Raw genomic sequence first — 21,114 nt, 5'->3', positions numbered from 1 at the left:
ATCCTAATTCAATGTATGTGAAGCAAAGATGCTTAAATAATCAAGGATATATCTAAGATGAAGATTAAAAAGATGTTCAGTTACTCAAGAGAAAATGAGACTAATCACCAAATTCATCACTGTCTCTGCAACTGCTATCTTCTATGAAATCTTCATCAAACTCCTATTCAGAACCATCTTCAGAATTATTATCAGGAACTTCCTCCAAGTGATCTTCAGTATCGTCGTACATTGCGTCCAAATAGTCGTCTTCTTCACATTCAGCTCGGAAATCAGATCTATCCAATCGTTCGGCCCTCATACTAGGTGGATATGACTTAACCTTGCATTCAATAGGTTCCCAGACAGAGTCAACTTCTTCCGCATCTGAATCTGAAGCTACACCGTCAGCATGAGGCAGAATTTCATCCTCAGCTGCTAGCCTTGTCTGTTGATGTCGACGCCGTTTTTGTTGATAAGCTGAAAACTTTTCATATTAGAATTTTCTCTTTGAAGACTTATCACGGGAAAATTTCAGATGATCCAGAGACATGTTGTGTATCATCTTTCCAGCATTTCTTAGGGACTGAGCTACCTCGGCACGCGTATCTGCAGAAGTTTTCATCTTTGGCTTGGTCGTGTTGGAATATTCCTCAGAAGAGCTGGAAGAATGGTCACTACTGGAAATCGCCATTATTTGTTACGAAGAATATGGAGTTAAAACACACCGGTAACAACATACATTCAGATGGTAACAGTCTGATCCTTACCTGATTACAATTTCACTAACAATTGGTGATTTCAAAACTTGCTCGTCTCCTCAACCTGCATAAACGGGCAAAGTTCTTTTTAAGAAAAATCAAAATTTGATTTCTTTTAAACCGCGACAAACTCACGAAAGTTTTAAAACAAAATTACGAGAATAAGTCATGTATTTTTGATTAAAAAAAAACTTTTCTCTCGTATGAGCATTCGCCTTTGAAATGAGATTTTATTCCATTTTTTTGTGAAAGCTCACCCATTAAAAAATAAAATTTTGTTTTTTCATGAAAGCTCATAAACAAAATTTTATCACAGACACAAGTCTATTCAGAAAAAAAATCTCTCTCCTATGTCAGGGATTATTGTTCGTTTCTTAAACTACACAAACGAACATCCGTTCCTTAAACTAACAAACAAACGAACGTCCGTTCCTAAAACAAGGTTTTTGTAAAAAAAAAAACTCACGCACATATATGTATACATGTATTTATTTTTTTTAACATGAAAAATAACAAACAATAAAAAAAAAAAGAAAAAAGAAAAAAAAAAGAAAAAAAAAAGATACTTGGTCGGTGCCGGTCGGAATTTGGTCGGACGATAGCGGTGACGGCCGGTCGGTGCTTCGGCGAAATTTTTTGCTTCTGTTCTCTGCTTCTCGGACGTGGGAAAGGTGAAGGAAGGTGGTTGGTCGTTCAATGGAGGAGAAGTAAAAAAAAAGTGTTTCTTGCCTTTTATAATAATTTTATTTCCTAAAACCTAATCCCACAAGGATTTCCTTTCTTGGGCCGGGCCCGTATGCTAAGCCGACCAAGAGTGAACGTTCCACCACCCACATCAGTGGTGCCACACCAATTTATGCTCGCCAGACGATGCTCCATCATGCTTCTGGGATCTTCATTAAAGCAGTAGCTCGCTCGTACGCGATATCATTTTGAGCAAATCGAAAATACGGTAACATTCCTTCTTACGACTAAGTTCAATTACTTATTTCAGAAAAAAACATTGTGACGAAAATACGAAAAATACTGTAACTAGAAAGAAAACACCATCCAGTGCTTAACATGACTGTCTCTCACTAAGCAGGGGACTTAATGTTGATGGTGGATTTTTGATGAAGGCTAAAATCGTCAAATCATAACTTTGCATATTTATGACCAGCTTCAGACACGTATATGAAGTTTATATTTCAGAATTCGATCATGAAAGCTCACGCCATGGTAATATCTGACTGAGTGTACTTCCTCTCAGAGCATTCATGAACAACTGAGACCACGTCATATTTCATTAACTGAGCAATTTCAATAATCACTTCTGTATAGAATCGAAATGATTGGATGGCTCTTAGATGTATTAACCACTAGTATAGAGCAATAAAGTATTCAGGATATCGCAATGTTCCCTGACTTTACAGAATAAACATTCAAAACGAGTATTACGCTTCAACTAGCTCATACCTTGATTTTCGAATAATTATAATGTTCCTAGACAGCTTGCCTGCTAGTATAGAGCTATCAATTAATTATTTCTAGTCGCAAGATTCATCAACTAAATTCTAGAAAATATTCTATGTTCATTATAATATTTCATTATTTCAATTCATGGCTTTTCCCACCAGAATTCCATGGGTTAGTAATAAATATTCGACGTACGAGCATCTGGGCCACCATCGAGTAAGCCCCGAGGAAATGGTGCGAGTGTACTTAGCGATAATGCACGAACGAGCACTCAAAAGTACGGACAAACGAGGAAACCTATGCAAAATAGGGAAGAAAATTAATAAAGAGGCGCCTAAAGGGACCGGGCCCACCGGCCGGCCGGTCATGCCGCCGTGGCCTGTCCCACGCCTCTCCCTCTTAGTTTATTCTATTTTATTATTTTGTAGAAATTAACGTTTAATCCCATTTTTAGTGGGCTTTAGATATTCTAGTCCATCGTCCTTAGGCCTGGTACTCCCTCGTCCAAAAAAACTCCGGCTTAACAGTTTGGTCAAAATATTTAACGAGTTAGTCCAAATTCGTATCGGTTCAAACTAATCTAGAACCAGAAATGCCCTTCCTTATGATGATACATGGATATGAACGATTTTTTTTTTAATTTTCGGATTTCAAATTTAAATCGGTTGAGATTCAGAGAGAGAGAGAGAGACCGAGAGAGATTTTGAGGGAATTTTTGGATTCAATCGTTTCTCCATCAGATTTCGATCCTAGGTTAGAGATCTCAGATTTCAGTCTCATCCTTTCTACTATTTTGTTTGTTTCTTCGATTCTGTTATTTTGATTTCTTTTTCTTAATTTGAATGCATGAGATGAAATCGATTTTGTCTTTCATCCGATCTTTTGATTTCTTTTTTTGATTTTGATTTTGTTATTTTCTATGTTTTGATTGTCATGAAACTCTTTTGTTTTAAGTTTTTGATTTTGATTTTTCTTTTGATTTTTTTTTGGATGTATGATATGAAATCGATTCTATTTTTGGTCTTTGTTTTTTTGATTTTCCATTTCTTCTGTGTGTTTTAGTAACAAGCTGAAAATTATTCATGGTTTAAATTTATAGAGTAATTGATTTCTTTTATTTTTTGACTGTACAGAATGTGTACTTTCTTGTACATTGTATATGTTTCGATTTATTATGATTTTAAGGTTGATTCTCAGATAAATTCAAATATGATTCGGATCTTTTAATGTTAAATCTCTGTGTTAGTGGATTCGATTTTGAGATCTTTTAGATGTGACTTGGATATTTTTTATTAGTTATTGGATTTATCATTGTTTGTGGATTAAACCTAAGAATGCTACTTTTTGAGATCTTTTGCATGTGGTTTAGATCTTTGATGTATTCATTTATGTGTTTTTGATATATGTTTTTTGTAATATGTATCAACCATGTCTGTGAAGATTTTGTATGCTATCTTGAATCATGGTGAGCATTCGGCCCTATTTGGTAGATGTGTACATATTTTTACAGTAATATTTTCTACGATAAATGCATGGGTTGTTTTATTTGAACCATTTATCTATTTTGTTATTTTGATGTAAATATTTATATACATGTACATTAGTATGCTATGTGATGGATGCATGACTTGTTTTGTTGGTATATACACTAGATTTTGGTATTTTTCTGTAGATGTGTACATGTTTGTACACTGAAATGCTCTCTGATGAATATATGGTCTGTCATGTGGGTATGAATGCTATATTTTGTTAGGTTATTGTAGAGTGTAAATGTTTTGCATACCAGTATGCTCTTTGATGAATGCATGGCATGTCCAGTGGGTATGATGCTAGTATTTGCATCGCATGTGCATGAATGTTTTAGTTTTCTGTAGAGGTGTAAATGTATGTACACTAATATATGATTCAGTTTGTATAGCATGTGCAGGCACTTTAATGTACATCGTATATTTTTTGATATATGGTTTTCGTAATATATTAGGTATCAACCATGTCTGAGAATATGCTGTTTTTGAATCATGGTGATTATTCTGTTATATTTTGGTAGATGCATACACATTTGTACACTAAAAATTTATGTGTGATGAACGCATAGGTTGTTTTGTTTGAATGAATGCTTTATTTTTGTTGTTTTTCTATGGATGTGTACGTACTTATACACTAGTGTGATATCTCATGATTTTATGTTCTGTTTTGTGGGTATGGATGTTGGATTAATGGGATTTTGAAGGTGTGCACCATTTGTAGTTGTACACCATTTGTGTAGTTGTGTACATATTTGTACACCGTTGTGATCTCTCATAATTAGATGGTCTGTTTTATGGGCATGGATGTTTGATTAGTTTGATTTTTGTAGAGTTGTACATGTTTTTACACCAGTATGCTCGGTGATGAATGGATTGTCTGTCATGTGAGTATGGAAGATAGAATTTGTTACAGTTTTATAGAGGTATCCATACTTGCACACCTATATGCTCTGTAATTATTATTTTGAAGTTTATTTTGATTTTAAGATTGTCGGGATCATGTTGTTGTGTGTACATAGTTTGTACACATGTTAATGTGTATATAGTTTGTACACATGTTAATGTTAATGGTACATAGTTGTACACATACTGATTATTAATGATATAGAACTTATTACCCTTATCCACCTTTGCCATTAATTTTTTTTTTTCTGTAACAGGTGCATGAATCATTTGGCCGCAGTTAAATGACGGATGTCACTAGGTAAGTTTCTTTACCTTCGTAATTGAACTTGAAATATTATTTTGAGCATAGTTCACCCTAGTAATGAAGCAGATGATATGTCACATTTCAAACTCGTTAGGTATTATTTGATTTAATATGTTATAAATCTAGGGATTCATAAGCTCAAAATGATTTTATTCAATATGGGTAGTGATATTGTTTCTTAGGTACACGATTCAAGTTGTATACGTGTGTATAAAATGGTGCACGTTGTCCTGTCTCATTTATATATGGCATTTTACGGGTACGGATGTGCACAGGTTGAGTGTTTTGAAGATGTGTATAGTTATGCAACTAAGTGTACATAGTTGTACACATGCTTTTTTCTTAATGCGTACATATTTATACACATGTTTATTGTTTTTGAATCTGCGCATAGTTCCGCAACTTTATGGTGTTTTGTTTTTTCCAGATCATTTCATTGGTGTTTTATGTTTTATTTTCCAGGTTGAAGATTATCATATTGATGTCTAAGAGACATGTAAAAGCTCTTATGGATGATCATTAGTTCCATATTCAGGACTCCATTTGGAAGACGAAGAACTCAACGCAATAAAATTGTTAGGGAGAAGTAAAGAATACCTATGATCTGCACTGAGTGATTTACTTACCCCCCTTGATGATTTACTACCCTTCTTTCTTACGACTTTGTACTTTTTGTTTTCATGTAGCTTGTTAAAGTGGATGATACTATCTTATTTATTTTAAGAATCTAGTTTGGTTTTTACTTCAATACATGTGTCTTTATCTCTGCAGGTATGAATAATTTTCTAATATGTCAGTACATGTTTAACATCATGTACACTTTAATTTTCTAACCTGTCAGTAGATGTGCACCTTCATGTACACCATTATGTACACATGAATTTTTTTACCTATAATCTACCCTGTAAATATGACACAAATCTCTATTCAAAACATCATTCACACTAATAATAAGATTTATACAAGGTAAACTAGTAATAATACTTGTTTAAAAAATTTAAGAAACATAGTTGTCAAAAGTTTGAGAAAGTTACAAACAATTTAAGCAAGTTTTAAACAGAAACCAAGTTGTTGTTGTCCTACTCGCATGTGAATCTTGGTATGCTTTATCTTCTGCGATATTCTATAGTTTGGCAGGACCACCGACAGGTTTCTGCAGCAACTAATGCTACTATCTCCGATAAGTATGTACACACCTATAAAAATCAGATAAATCCAACTTCAAAAATTATGAAACATGCCATATATCCATGAGATAGCTTACTAGTGTACTAGTATGCACACCCTACAAATCCAACTTCGAAAATTATAGAAATCGCGACATCCATACTCACAAAACAGATCATATATCCATGACATAACATATTAGTGTACAAGTACATACACACCTACTGAAATCTTACAAATCCAATATCCATGCTCACACAAGAAAGGTCATATGCTCATGACATGATATAGTAATGTTTAAGTATGTACACACCTATAGAAATGACACAACCTAACATTCAAAGCCACATAATATGTCACATTCCCATGAGATGATACATCGGTGTACAAGTATGTACGCAACTACAAAAATTTAACAAATCCAACATGCATGCTCACACAAAACATGACATATGTCCATGACATGATACAACAGTGTACAAGTATGTACACACCTACATAAATGGAAAAAATCCAACATTCAAAACCACAAAACATGTCATATTTTCCATGACATGATACAGCGGCGTACAAGTATGTACACTCCTGAAGTAATCTAACAAAAACAACATGAATGCCCACGAAATAAGCTATACATCCTTAAGTTATCATACATGTGTATAAATCTGTACATAACCACAACTAATTTAAGTAAAATAGAATTCATACTCACATTACAGTCCATATACCCCTGAAATAGCATCTTGTTATGCAAATGTGTGCACAACTCCAACAAATCTAACAAAAACAACATTCATACCCACATAACAATCGATAGACCCCTGAAATAGCATTACAGTGCATAAATATTTACACTTTCACAAAAAATATGTACATTACTAACATTCATGCCCACAGAACATTCCATACATCCCTGAAACAGCACTGCGGTGTACAGAACTTTACACTATCACAAAAATCTAATAAAAACGACATTTATACACGTAGAACAGTCCATACATCCTTGAAATAGCACTGCGGTGTAAAGATCTGTACACTATTATAAAAAAGCAACAAAAACAACATTCACACACATAACAAGCCATAATCCCTGAAACAGCATACCGGTGTACAGATCCGTACACTACCATAACAAATATAACAAAAATAGCATTCATACACACGTAACAGGCCATACATCCCTGAAGCATCACGTTGTTGTACAGATCTGTATACTATCACAAAAAATCTAACAAAATAGCACTGGTACACACATAACAGTCCAATATATGAAATTAGCAAATGATCTTACCTTTTGTTAATTGAATAAATGTTGAATATTCTTTTGTTGTTGTTTTTTGTTCTTTGAAGGTCTTGATTTCTCTTCAATCGTCGATGTCCTTTTAGATAATGATGGTTTTTGATTTTTTGCTACCTAATTAGATGTTGAATCAAATGCTTGTTGTCGTTTTGTTCTCTTTGAAGCTCTTGATTTGTTTTAATTCGTTGATTTCGATTTAGATGATGATTCTGGACTGTTTTGTTGTTGCATCTTCTTCACCATGATGTTACTGCTGCGATATTCATCCATATCTAGGGTTTTGATTTGAATCTTCACTAATTTTTGTTTCTTTTTCTCTCGGTTACATGATTATTTTGAATAAAAAATCGTTTTTTTCTTCTTCCAGTTTTTGTTTAGGTATTGAGAAGAATAACGGTTTTAATTCGCACCAAGTTTGGATTATGAAAAACGTGTGAAGGATATTAATGTGTTTGCATCTTTTTTGGACTAATCTGTACCTAGTTGACTCAGGTTGGACTGAACAGTACTTTTGGACTAGTTTTTGGACTAAACCATATTTTTCCCTATTATTTTCCCTAATCTCATGAAAAAACCTTCATTTAAGCAAACTCCCTCGTTTGAGCAAAACTCTCAGTTTCTCCATATTTCCTTCACATGATGAAAAATAATTAAAAATAGGGAAAGGTGTCACGGGACCGGGCCATCCATGCCCTATCCGTATCCGGTCCCACACCTTATGATCCCTTATTTTATTATTATTATTATTATTATTTCCTTCATCTCATGAAACTCCTTTGTTTGAGAAAAACCCTAGTTTCTCATATTTTTCTCAAATATTGCTCAAACCATCAAAACACCAAAAAGTCAAATGGTCACATGACCGACTAGGCTACTCACGGAAATATTAAAATATTATTAAAATATTGGTCGCACGAGTAAAGTTCTACTTGCTCATTCAAGCAAAATCGAGAGTTTCAGTCAAGATCAAACTTTTATGAAAATCCAAAATATTGCTCAAACGCGCACCAGAAAATACCAAAATTCTCAGGACTGAGACACGGACACTATAGTGACACGTACATTCCACGTTAACTAACCAGGGTCGGCCCTTAGGCTTGCGCAAGAATCCGGTCCCACACTCTTTCACAATTTTGACCTAATTAATCTTCTACATTCTTAATTGGGTTCAAACTCTTTCCAACCAACTTGGAACTTGTTCAAACGACCACCAGCTAGTCCCATGACCACCAAGGGTCGGTTTCATACCCCTTGGTCGGTCCCTCATCTCTCGGTAATTAGGTTTTATTGCCTAATGCTCAGACGAGAACTATTTCAATAAATGATAAAACCAGCATTTAACCATCCTTTCACCAAATGGTCTTCAAAGGACTTTGGTGCATGCTTATTCGAGCACCTGGGCGCTACATGGTCGTCCCGCCATCCCATGTAGCCGGTCCTCTCTCACTCAGTGATTGATTTTCAGTAAATCATCAGTTGATCATCAATTGATCAAAATAGGGTTTCGAATCAAATGCTCTGCAAAGCATAATTCTGAACAGGTTCAAACACCAATATTTTTATGTTGATCCAACAATCAACACCCTAATTAATTATATTTGGTCCAGCTACCAATATTTTAAATCAATATTTTATTTGGTCGCGCTACCGGTAATTCATGAAACGAGCAACATATGCTCGGGCTAGGAATATTGGTTCAACTATCAATATTTAATTATTCACGTGAGAAATACCTGCTCACACGAGCAATATTGATTCAACTATCAATATTCAGTAATTCATCAAATGAGAAATACTCGCTCAGACGGGCAATATTTGCTCAGATTATTAACATTCATCATGTTGATTCAACTATCAACATTCATTCGAGAATTATACATATGTCTCAACAGACATGCTCAATACATGAATCATAAAGTATTCTTCAATCATGCTCGACTCAACAATATTAAGACTCATCGTCTAATCAAGTCAGTAACTGACTAATTAAATACACGTCTGCCTTGCAGACTCCACAATCATGAGACATCAATCATGTCACATGGGGGGTTATTAACTAGGGTTTTGGTCTGGCGGTCTATGACACGTGTGTTCACCCATGATGAGAAATGTGAGTAAGCCGTGCAAGCAGTTAGAGGATTTATCAAAGTAGTGGGTGGACAATCAACCAAGTCTCCGCACGATATGAAACTAGTTTAACCACGATTTCCCACTTTCCCACTCTTTCACTCCATCAACTGTCACACTTCATGGGATCAATGTGTCTACTATTCTTGCACTATAAATGAGTCTGTAAATCCATGATTGAAACAACATGAACGCTCGTCCAAGAAAAGAATTCTCATCTGCACAAGAATTCTCGTCTGAGCAATCACTCTCAACAGAGAAAATTCAATCAATCATAACTTATTTTATTTCTTCACGCAGAATACACAACACATCCAAAATCCTTGATCATCATTGATCTCACACACTTCTCAGATTCCCTCGATCGACCAATCCTATCTTATGAACGAATTGACTCTGGAATGGCCATTGTCTAGGTTTAGGCTGGAGTCCTACAGATTGATCTGTCGAACTCAAAGCACTCCCATGAAGTGCATATATTTGCAAAAGGTTAAATTAATTTGCTCAGTCGAGGAGTCCTCTCCGCACGGTCGTCTCTTCACTTTCCTATAAAACCAACAAATCGTTTTCTCCCATCAACACTTGTATACTTCTATGAGAATATAAACAATTGAACAACTCTATGAGTAACACAATTAGATTCATTTGATTATCATTTGATCTAGAAGTGTTAAGATGAACATGGTTAATACAAAAGTCTTCATATGGCTAACTTTGGTTAAATGTTATTGAGACAACTCAATATACACGTTTAGCTACCGTTACCCATATCTAAATAAAGGTATATTTCATTTGTGTGTAACAAGCTAAGACCATCTAACAGAGCAAGCTTAGTTTGAATATTAAATCAGGCTTTTCATCTAATGGTGAATATTGATTGCTTTGTCTCAAAGTTATCAAACCCTGATTTGAAGACTATATAAGGGAGAACTATAGCAACTAGGAAACCTAATCCCCACACCTCATGTGTGATACTAGTTACGACTAGAGTCGATTCTCTTTTAACCTAGGTTTTTCCTAAAACTATTATAGGTTTACGACTTAAAGACTTCATTGGGATTCTGAAGCCATAACCAACTATTTTCTCTGTAGTTGCGTGTTCTGATCTTACTTGTTCTATCGTATTGAGTACTATCTTCTCTAATATTTTCTCGAGGTTTATCTCCGATAGGTAAGATATAAAAATTAATCACAAAGCTCTTCGTCTCATTCTTTGTGATTCCACAATAACTTGTTCTACTATCATACAATTAAGTTATTGTGAGGTGATTGATATTTCTAGGCTGTTCTTTGGGAATATAAGACCGAATTATTAATTGGTTCATGTTCACCTTGATTCATCAAAAGACGGAACAAAAAATTCGTAGGTATTTCTGTGGGAGACATATTTATCTATCAGAATAGACTTTTCTTTGGGAGACAGATTTGTTTATCAAGTCTTCGACTTTGGGTCGTAACAAATCTTAATTGTGGGTGAGATCAGCTAAGGGAATCAAGTGTGTGCTGGGATTCAGAGTCGTAAGGAACGCGACTGTACCTTAATTGGTGTGATACTTGGTTAGGGCTCAACTACATTCCAGTCTGAAGTTAACTTGTAATAGGCTAGTGTCTGTAGCGGCTTAATACAGTGTGGTGTTCAAATCTGGACTAGGTCCCGGGGTTTTTCTGCATTTGCGGTCTCCTCGTTAACAAAACTTCTGGTGTCTGTGTTATTTCTTTTCCGCATTATATTTGTTTATATAATTGAAATATCACAGTTTGTGCGTTGTTCAATCAATTGGTAAATCCAAACTTTAGTTGTTGATCTAAATTGATTGACACTTGAACATTGGTCTTTGGCATCGTTAAAGTTATTTCTCATATCATTCAGGCTCACAGATCTCTATCTGTTCGGCTGCAGATTGTATTGAGAAATTGAGATATAACTCTTGGATATATTTCCTTGATTGAGTCCGACTGTCTAGTTGATTCTCTTGGAATTATAATGGAGTTAGTTCATACAGATTTTCGAACAAAATATTGGGTATATATAGTTGTTAGACCCCGCTTTTTCAGTCTTCAACCGATTAAGGTACAACAACGCTCCTTACGCCTCTTGAATCCCAGCAGAACTCCGTGCAATTGATTCCCTTAGTTGATGTCGCACCAACTAAGAGTTGCTTCAACTCAATTGAATACTTTGAGCCACTATGCCTCCCGCAGATTAATCCTCTATATGTTTTCATTTTAAAATCAAATAGTTTGATCAAAGGTGATGGAAATCGATAATAATAGACAAAGTATAGCTAACCTTAAAATCTGGACTTATGCAACCCAAAGTGCAGCCTAAATTATTATTCACCTCACAACTATAAAACCTGTGGAATCAACAAAGCTTTATATGAAGAGAACTTTGATGATTTCTATCTATCTTAATCAAGTGAGAAGCTCAACAATCGATCAGGATACACGAGTTATTAAGGAAAGATAACTGGACCTGGCTTCACAAATCCCTGTGAAGTCTTTGTAGTCGCTAAACCCTAAATGGTTAGGAAGATGACGACTCTAAATACAACTAGGACACACAAAAAAGTAGTGTCTAGATTCAAAAATCCCAGTTGCTTGAAGTTCCCCTTTTATATACATTCAAAGCATAGGTTTCTTTAGGTTTAAGCTAAGATAACTTTGGAACCAAGCAATCAATATTCACTATTAGATGAATCTTTGAATTTGATTTACATAAGCAAGATATACATTCTGGTTAGGTGAAACAGTAACCGAACCATGTATAAAGACTATGTTCAACATGGTTAGCTGAAACTAACCGATTTGAACTTAAAAGATTAATACTCATTTTCATGAACACATAAGACATTAACCTTGAGTCACAATCATGTGATCAAATAAGTCTAGTGTTTTACAGAATTAATCAAATGCAAATTATCTCGTAGAAATAATTTAATCGCACTTGAAAATGATCGACATGGTTAGTAGATGCACAAAGTACAAACACCATATGCATTCGTGACTCATGTCAGTCCGAGTATGTGTACCGGTTTGTAAACATTAAAACAAACCAAGTTCCGGAGTTAATAGAACTATTTAGGCATGCGTACCGGTTTGTAAACCTTAAGACTATGACCTGTTCCGTAGTTCACAGAACTATTTTGGTTTGTGTACCGGTATGGGTACTAAACCGAGTTCGGGAACACAAAACTATTTTGGTTTGCGTACCGGTTTGGATACTAATCCGGGTTCTGTAACCACAGTTCCAAAATGGTTTGCATACAAGTATGTGTACCGATCCGGTTCACGAGTTAAACATATTTTCACATGATGTGCATAAGAATATACGTATCACAAATCTGTAAGTCGATATATAGCTACTCCGCTACGTGTACGAGTACATGTCATTTAGACTTATAACATTTTTCCCAGTTTGTAAGACTGATAACACTGTCTTGTATCTGAATCTATAGTAGTTCTATATTTCTTTCTAAATCGATTCGAAACATTTCCGAATAACATCAGTGACACATATCACTGTTTCAGGCTATTTTTGAATGATAAACTTGAATCATGATCTTGATTCCAAACAATAAGTTGTCCTTAACAGAAATTCTTCAAGTACGAATAAATATTCATTAAGATTAGTAATTATATTTTGAGAACTAATTACCAAGATAAACTTGACTCGAAATTCTTGTTTATGCATAATGGTCTAATTAGTTATGAGACATCGTCCCAATGGTAGAAAAGTGAATATAACTTGAGAAATAAGTGGTTCAGTCTTCACTTACCTTTTGTTGATCTTCACCTCCAAACGGTAGAACGCAATGATGATCGCCGTGATCCACTGTTTCTCAACTACATTTCTATCCTAGTCCGAGACTTAACTAATTGCAAGCTAGAAATCAAGATATACTTTTGACAACAAGCTTGAGATATCAACACTTGTGAGTTAGACGGAGCAATGCTCTAACAAAAGTCTAACCATTAGAGTATTATATATATATACAGCTTCGCATGTTATGTTTTCAATATAATCCGATTTGAAAGATACATTAGGAATGGAAACAAGATCAATCTCAAGTGGAAGGATGATGTCTTCGTTGTAGTCGTTACTTCTTCTTATTCTTCAGGTCTTCGGAGTAATATATGTACGTCTCAAGATTCCTAGACTTTCTAGTCTAACCTAAACGAAGTTGACTCCAGCATTTAATCAAGCGACTCTAAATGAGTTTTGATACTAAAATATGACCACCAAACTTGACATACCAACGCTTGGTGGGTTCAACCGAGCTATGCTCTTACAGTGATGTACCGCGTGCTTGCCTGTATTGCGTGTTGTACTAGTATGCCAATTATCCCGACACCACACGCACAAAATTATCATATTTTTTCCTTATTCTGCTCAAATTTTGAAATAATATGTTGTGACATAAATGTGCTGGCAAGGAACAGTTCAGTAATTACTTCCAGATGAGGGCGATTCCAACATACCCCTTAACAAAAATCATTTTTAGTAGTTACTAATAAAGCAAAGTCCCTCCGTCCCTAAATAGATGACCTATTAACTTTTAAATTTTGTCCTTAACTAGATGAGCTATATCACTAAATAAGGGGATATTTCTAAAACTACCTTTTTTTTTTTTGAAACTACAAAAATGAATTTAGTTAAGAATGGGAGAGTACAAAGTTTGCTTCTTCCTGCACTTTGGCAGAGATCTCTTGCAGAGGTTCTAGCAACCATACACTACTCAAGCACTCTATTCTAGCAAACTTGGATACAGAATCCTCTACCTTATGTTTCTCTTTGGGCACATAAACACAATGCCAAGAGTTAAACCTTCTAAAAAGAAATTTAATGTCTAGAATTAAGTTACACAGTCTCCAATCAATGTTGAAGCTGTTGTTATTGATTTCATCTACCACGATCTTTGAGTCCATCTCGAAAACTATTTGTTGCATAGCTTTTTCTTCTTCCCATTTTGTTGCTTCCCACAACGCTTTGCTTTCAGCATGTTCCACACTTGACAACCTCGTTAAGTAGAGACATTTTGAGCCCCTGTCTGTACCTGCAGAATCACGGATAATTAGTCCAATTCCTCCTGAATGATTAGAATGCAAATAAGAGTTATCAATATTAATTTTAAAGAAACCCCTTTGGAATGATTAAATGATTAGAATGATTAGAATGCTTTCTAAAACTAACCTTGTAAATTGATTATTGTTAGTATAAGAAATATGTATAATTTGATAGCCACATTTATATTCGTTAAGTAGATGTTTTAAAATGCTTTCCGATGATATAAAATTTATAAATATTTGTGGTATAGTTTGAGAGATAAATCATTTCTAATTTTTACAAGTTATTATCCGTAAAGATATAATTATAGAAAAGAATACTCTCCTCACTTTCTTTCCTTAAGAATTATACAAAGTTGAACTTAGTAATCTATTTAGTGACGAAGGGAGTATTCAGTTTTAAGATAATATGGGGGGTTGAAGACCGTTAGTGGAAGCCAAAAATAAAAAGTATTTAGCACTAGGAAGTTAGGTAAGCATGTGGGTTATCCTTGGATATTGCCTTTGGTAATTTGTGACTTTGCAGCAAAGGAAACCTTTAGACTATTGTGATTTTGCAGCAAGGGGAACCATCAAATTAATTATAACAAACTTTTTAAGCGTTCAACTCCATCGGTGGAAAACCGTGGGGGAGATATTGGGTTCATTGGTACTACAAATTAATTAGATTACTCATTACTCAAATATTTATGTCATCGGTCATCTTTAGTACTTTCTCCGTTTCTTTTTAATAGGCTAGTTTCGTTTTTAAAGAAATTTAAGGAAATTAAGAGAATTAATCATTGAAAGTGGTCCTCATGATACTTGTCAATAAAATAAGTGAAGTGAAATGGTCCCCATGACACTTATCAGCAAAAGAAGTAAAGTGAAATGGTCCACATGACACTTGTCATCAAAAAAAATTAAGAAAAAAGTGGTCCCAAAAAATTAAAGTAACATTTGACTTTTCCAATTAGAAAACCAATTTATGTTTTTGAAACATTTATTTATAAAAATCCGTATATTAAAAAGTAAGGGACCGAGTAAAAGAAAAAGAAAAAAGTCTCAGAAAGTTTCAATCACTCACCATACGACTACGAGACAACATTTAAGGTCTTCTTTTCTCATTATAAATTTTTGTATATGGTTAGATGAAAGTTGGCGAATGATTGATTGTGGTGGCTTCCGTATAAACTCACCAGTCACCATGCACTAATGTTGTACTATCTTTTCCTTTATTTTTTAATTTCTTGTGTTCCTTCACCACACTCTAAAGCAAAAAGCTTTATTTTTAAATTTCTTGTGTTCCTCCACCAAACTCTAAAGCAAAAAGCCAAGTATGGTAAGTGGAGTTTTGTTCCGTCAATGAAAGGATTCCAGTTCCAAGTTTAAGCCTGATATAAAATCATATGGGAAGATAGTGAAGATTTATCAGTCAAATCTCTGCATAGTAAATTGACTGAGAGCAAGTCTTATGGTGGAATCCATCCATCTTCCATGTTCCACGCCACCTCAGCACTTGGAACTGTGGATGGAAGCGCAAGTGTAATGGTGGAATAGTAGAAACGCTATTCTTAATGGAGCTAAAAAAACGCAATTAAGAATGAATCTAAAAAAACGCAATTAAGAATGAAACTTTTTTTCAGCCGTTAGATTTCAACAACTCATTTTAAATCTACGGATAAAAAAAAATGCAATTCTTAATTGCGTTTTTTTAACTCCATTCTTAATTGTGTTTAACGCTATTCTTATTGGCGTTCAGATGGATTCCACGAACCCTTCCACTAAACTGTGTAACCTTGCTTGGATTTTCTATGGAAGACCCCAACTTGGAAACCACTAGACTTGACATTCCATCTGAACGCTATTCTTATTGGCGTTCAGATGGATTCCACGAAACCGTGTAACCTTGCTTGGATTTTCTGTGGAAGACCCCAACTTGAAAGCCACTAGACTTGACATTCCATGATTTTTCCATACTTGGAATGTTTTGGATTTCACCATAAGACTTGTTCTGACAACTGAAAGGGGATGTTAGCTAACGAACGGTCCGGATAGTATGGTTACCGGATGTAACTCAGTGTATGAAACCCCTCTATAAACGTGACACCTTGCACTATGGGTTTTTTAACCGAACAAAAAGTAAAATCGTAATTTACGGGTAATTAGTTTCCTTCCTTTCAGCCTCCTCTAGAATCAATGTAGATACCCCAAATTGGAGAATAAAAAGAACATGCTAGAAGAGAAGACAATGACATGTGTGGAATAAAAATAGACCATGAAAAGGACCTAAAGAGTGCGCCCGAGAAAGAGCCACGGAGAGTGCACCTAGGAGCAGTGGCGGTGCCAGGTTTTCCAAACGAGGGGGGCTAATTTTTTTTTTTATAAAACCTCTAGTCAATACCTGTCCTATACAATAACATGGAGTAATATCGTGGCCAAAACTTATAGAGTTTCTACCAAATTTGAATGAACACGCACATTAGAGAACATGAAATGATCACGGTGCATGGTCGGTACAAAGATGAAGCTATACCCAGAAGAAACAAGCATCGGTTAATAGAAACGGAAGAACGAAAAATTATAGAAGAAACAACATTAACAATGGATACAAGCTTCGGCACATAACCTAGTTTAGAAAAATGTATACTTCTTCAGGCTCAGACTATATCACATGCCTTGCATAAGTGACATATAAAGCATGTATAAAAACCCAAGCGTCAACTCTGGCAACCCAAGAGTAAATCCAAGAAATAATACCAAGCGTCAGCCTGGCAACGCAAGTTGAACTATTGGAGTTGCAATTCATACAGGGCGCCCCTATTATTTACTGTCTTAGAAGATAATACTCATCTAATTGCGACGAACTGGGGGTAACCCACCAAGTGTTTGGCGTGCTTGAGTTGCATCTTGTATGGAGACAAGACACTTCAGGGAGGTATCCTAATATTAATCGTCTTAGACTCTTAGAACTAACAACAAATACGTTGCATACAATTAGAACCCATTTAATCTCTTGTTATTACTGTCTTAGAAGTTAGAACTATTACCAAACACCTTCCAAACATTTAATAACCATCGATATGAATGTAGTGGACAAACAATATGCATACGGTGGACTAAACTGTTGATTACTGGTGGACTAAACTGATCATTTTCATTTTCTGTAAGGGGAAACTACTGCTTTGGTGAAGTTTTGAAAGAAAAAGGGTGGGCTACAGCCAGGTTTAGTCAACCTGTTCTTCCGCCCCTGCCTAGGAGAGAGACACGAAGAGTGCGCCCATGGGAGAGTCATTGAGAGTGTGCCCATGGGAGAGTCACGGAGAGTGTGCCTATGGGAGAGTTACGGAGAGTGCGCCAGAAGAGAGAAGATGAAGAGTGCGCCTTGGGGACTTGGAGAGTGCGCCCATGGGAGAGTCACGGAGAGTGCGCAGGAGAGAGAATACGGAGAGTGCGCCTTGGGTCTTGGAGAATGCGCCTTGGGGACTTGGAGAATGCGCTGATACATTGTGTTGGCGGGAGTATCAACTCATGAGAAGTTGGAAAGACAATGTATGATGAAAAATGAAGAAGAGAAAGATAAATCCTTTTCTTACGACAGTCAACGGTCACCGTTAGACCGAAGGTACACGTCAACAAAGGTGGGTCCCGGGTAAGGCTGCCCAGAGTCCATCAAGCGGGTGCCTAAAACGAGAGGCTTCCGGCAAGGACACGTGTACGTAGATCGATGTACGAGAATATTTGGAATGTCAACATCATACACCTGTACGATGTCGAGTAAAACATGAGAATTTTGGGAAGCTATAAATACCTCCTCAAAAGAGAGATTTAGATTGATTACTTTTTCCATTGTTGTGTAAGCTATAGCAGTGTACTACTTTCTGTATCAGGGTTATTCTCTATCCATTTTTGTATAACTTAGAGGTTAATCCTCTTGAATTTATATTATATTTACATTGCCGACTTCACTGGCCTCTAATCTCAGAAATAGGACACTAACTATGACAGACGCACGACACCTTGTTCTCATTGAAGGTGACAAATCTCAACGCACTGACCAAGCATAGGGCGGGGTACGCACAGAAAACGACGACATGTCGAGCTGATGGCACGTATTGTCGCACTCACTCCACCACCTCGAGATGAAGGTCACATGCGCACTCCCCAGCTTTTGGCCAGCGCGCGTGCTCCATCATCGAGTAAACACTCCTATTCTCAGCGCACTCTTTAAGTCTTTGGTCAATACGCCTGCGTTTCCAGGAGCACTCCCCATCTCTCGGTCAATGTGCATTCCCCCACTGCCTAAACTTCTCTCAACCACCATTACCCAAACTCCACAAGAAACCCATCTCAGAAATCTTCTTATGAACCAGTGTTGTTTAATCTTTAAACCCAAAATCAGCAATCAACCAATCGCACCATCAAAATTTAATTTCTGATCCAACATAAACCTATTCTAGTGGAAAGCAGTTTCTAATTAAAATGTTCAGCTTCCGTGATGAGGAGCCATGGAAGAGAATCACTAATAAAATCAAATCGAAGCGAAAGAGTTAGGAAATATATTTGGTAGAATACTTCCACGGTTGAAACTGTGGAGATGCATTGATATTTATATGAGTGATTACAAAAGTTGTTACAACTCATTCAGCTTATTCAAAAGCATCAGATGCTATAATAAAGCTAACAAGAGATCCGTAAGAATAGTCACAGAATACTCGGTTATTAGGTCTATCCACAGTTCGGTAGATGATTCAGTTGCGAGTTATTAGCAGCTGAGGTGGAATGCTTAACACCTCCCCTCAAATTGTACTTCATCTGATGAACGTGCAACTTGTTACGTATACCTTGGAACCTCGGTGCAGCCAAGCCTTTTGTGAAGATATCCGCCAGTTGATCTTTTGAGCTAATAAATTTCACTTGCAGTGTCTTGTCAGCAACTCGTTCTCTGACAAAATGATAATCTATTTCGATATGCTTCGTCCTTGCATGAAAAACTGGATTCGAAGTGAGATACGTAGCTCCCAGGTTATCACACCATATCATAGGAGTAGAATGGGTTACTCCTAACTCCTTCAGCAATGACTGAATCCAGATTAGCTCAGATGTCGCAATAGCCACTCCATGATACTCTGCCTCAGTACTTGACTTGGACACTGTTTTCTGCTTGCGAGCGCTCCAAGAGATTAAATTGCCTCCAAAGTAAATGCAGTAGCCACTTGTGGAACGGCGGTCATCCAAACTCCCAGCCCAATCAACATCTGAATATGCTCGGAGGAAAATATCTGTTGAACACCGTAGATGCAATCCATAATAAACTGTGTTTTTAAGGTAGCGCAGAATCTTCTTGACTAACTCCCAGTGTTCAACATAAGGGTCATGCATGTATTGATAGACCTTATTGACAGCAACAGATATATCCGGTCGTGTAAGATGTAGATATTGCAATGCGCCAACGACACTGCGGTATAGAGTAGGGTCCTCAAATTTCTGAGTTCCAATCTTCTGTATTTTTGCATTAGGAGCAAGTGGTGTGCAAACAGGCTTCACCCCATCAAGCTTTGTTTTCTTTAGAAGATCAGTGACATATTTTCTTTGATTTAAAACAAGCTGCTTGTGTTGGCGCAGAACCTCAATGCCCAAGAAAAAACTCAAATCTCACATATCTTTCAAAGCAAAAACAGCTCCCAGATCCGATATAAGCTGATCAATTTGAGTTGGATCTGAACCCGTGACAATAATGTCATCTACATAAATCAGCGTAGGTGATGGAAGATTTACTCTGCATAATAAAGAGAGAGATATCTGCAATGGAGCCTTTAAACCCTAGAAAATAGTTACTTATCTTAGAAAACCAGGCCCTCGGCGCCTGTTTAAGTCCATAAAGCGACTTATGCAGCTTGCACACATGATTTGGATGATCCGGATCCACATAACCAGCCGGCTGCCGCATGTAAACTTCTTCTTCCAACTGACCATGGAGAAATGCATTCTCCACATCAAGTTGTTTTATATTTCAGTGATTCATAACAGCAATTGACAGAACCAAACGAATTGTGCATTTGGTTAAATAACTGGGCTAAACGTCTTGCCATAGTCAAGACCCTCTTGTTGGTTGTAGTCCTTTGCTACCAATCGAGCCTTTCATTTGTCAATGTTGCCATCAGGATTCTGCTTAAGACGATACACCCATTTACAACCAAAAACTTTCATACCTTGCTCATATTCAACAAGAGAATAGGTTCCATTGCGAATCAGCGCATTAATCTGAACATCCATCGCTGCCTTCCACTCTGGAATTTTTGAAGTCATACTATAGCAAGTAGGTTCTGCATATGCCACATCGGGAAGAGGGTGCTTAGAGGCTGTTAAATACAGTTTGTTAATGGGTTTCACTATTCCATCCTGGGATCTTGTTACCATTGAATGCCTGACAGCATCTGGTTGGACTGCTGGAGCAACAGCATCACCATCTTGCACAGTTGCTGACACAGATGAAGTTGCAGAGTTAGCAACACTTATATCTTCTGATATATCTGGATGGGC

This window comes from Papaver somniferum, chromosome 8, assembly GCF_003573695.1.
Source record: "Papaver somniferum cultivar HN1 chromosome 8, ASM357369v1, whole genome shotgun sequence".
In the NCBI taxonomy this organism is placed as follows: Eukaryota; Viridiplantae; Streptophyta; class Magnoliopsida; order Ranunculales; family Papaveraceae; genus Papaver; species Papaver somniferum.
Note: the sequence above shows the minus strand (reverse complement) of the source record.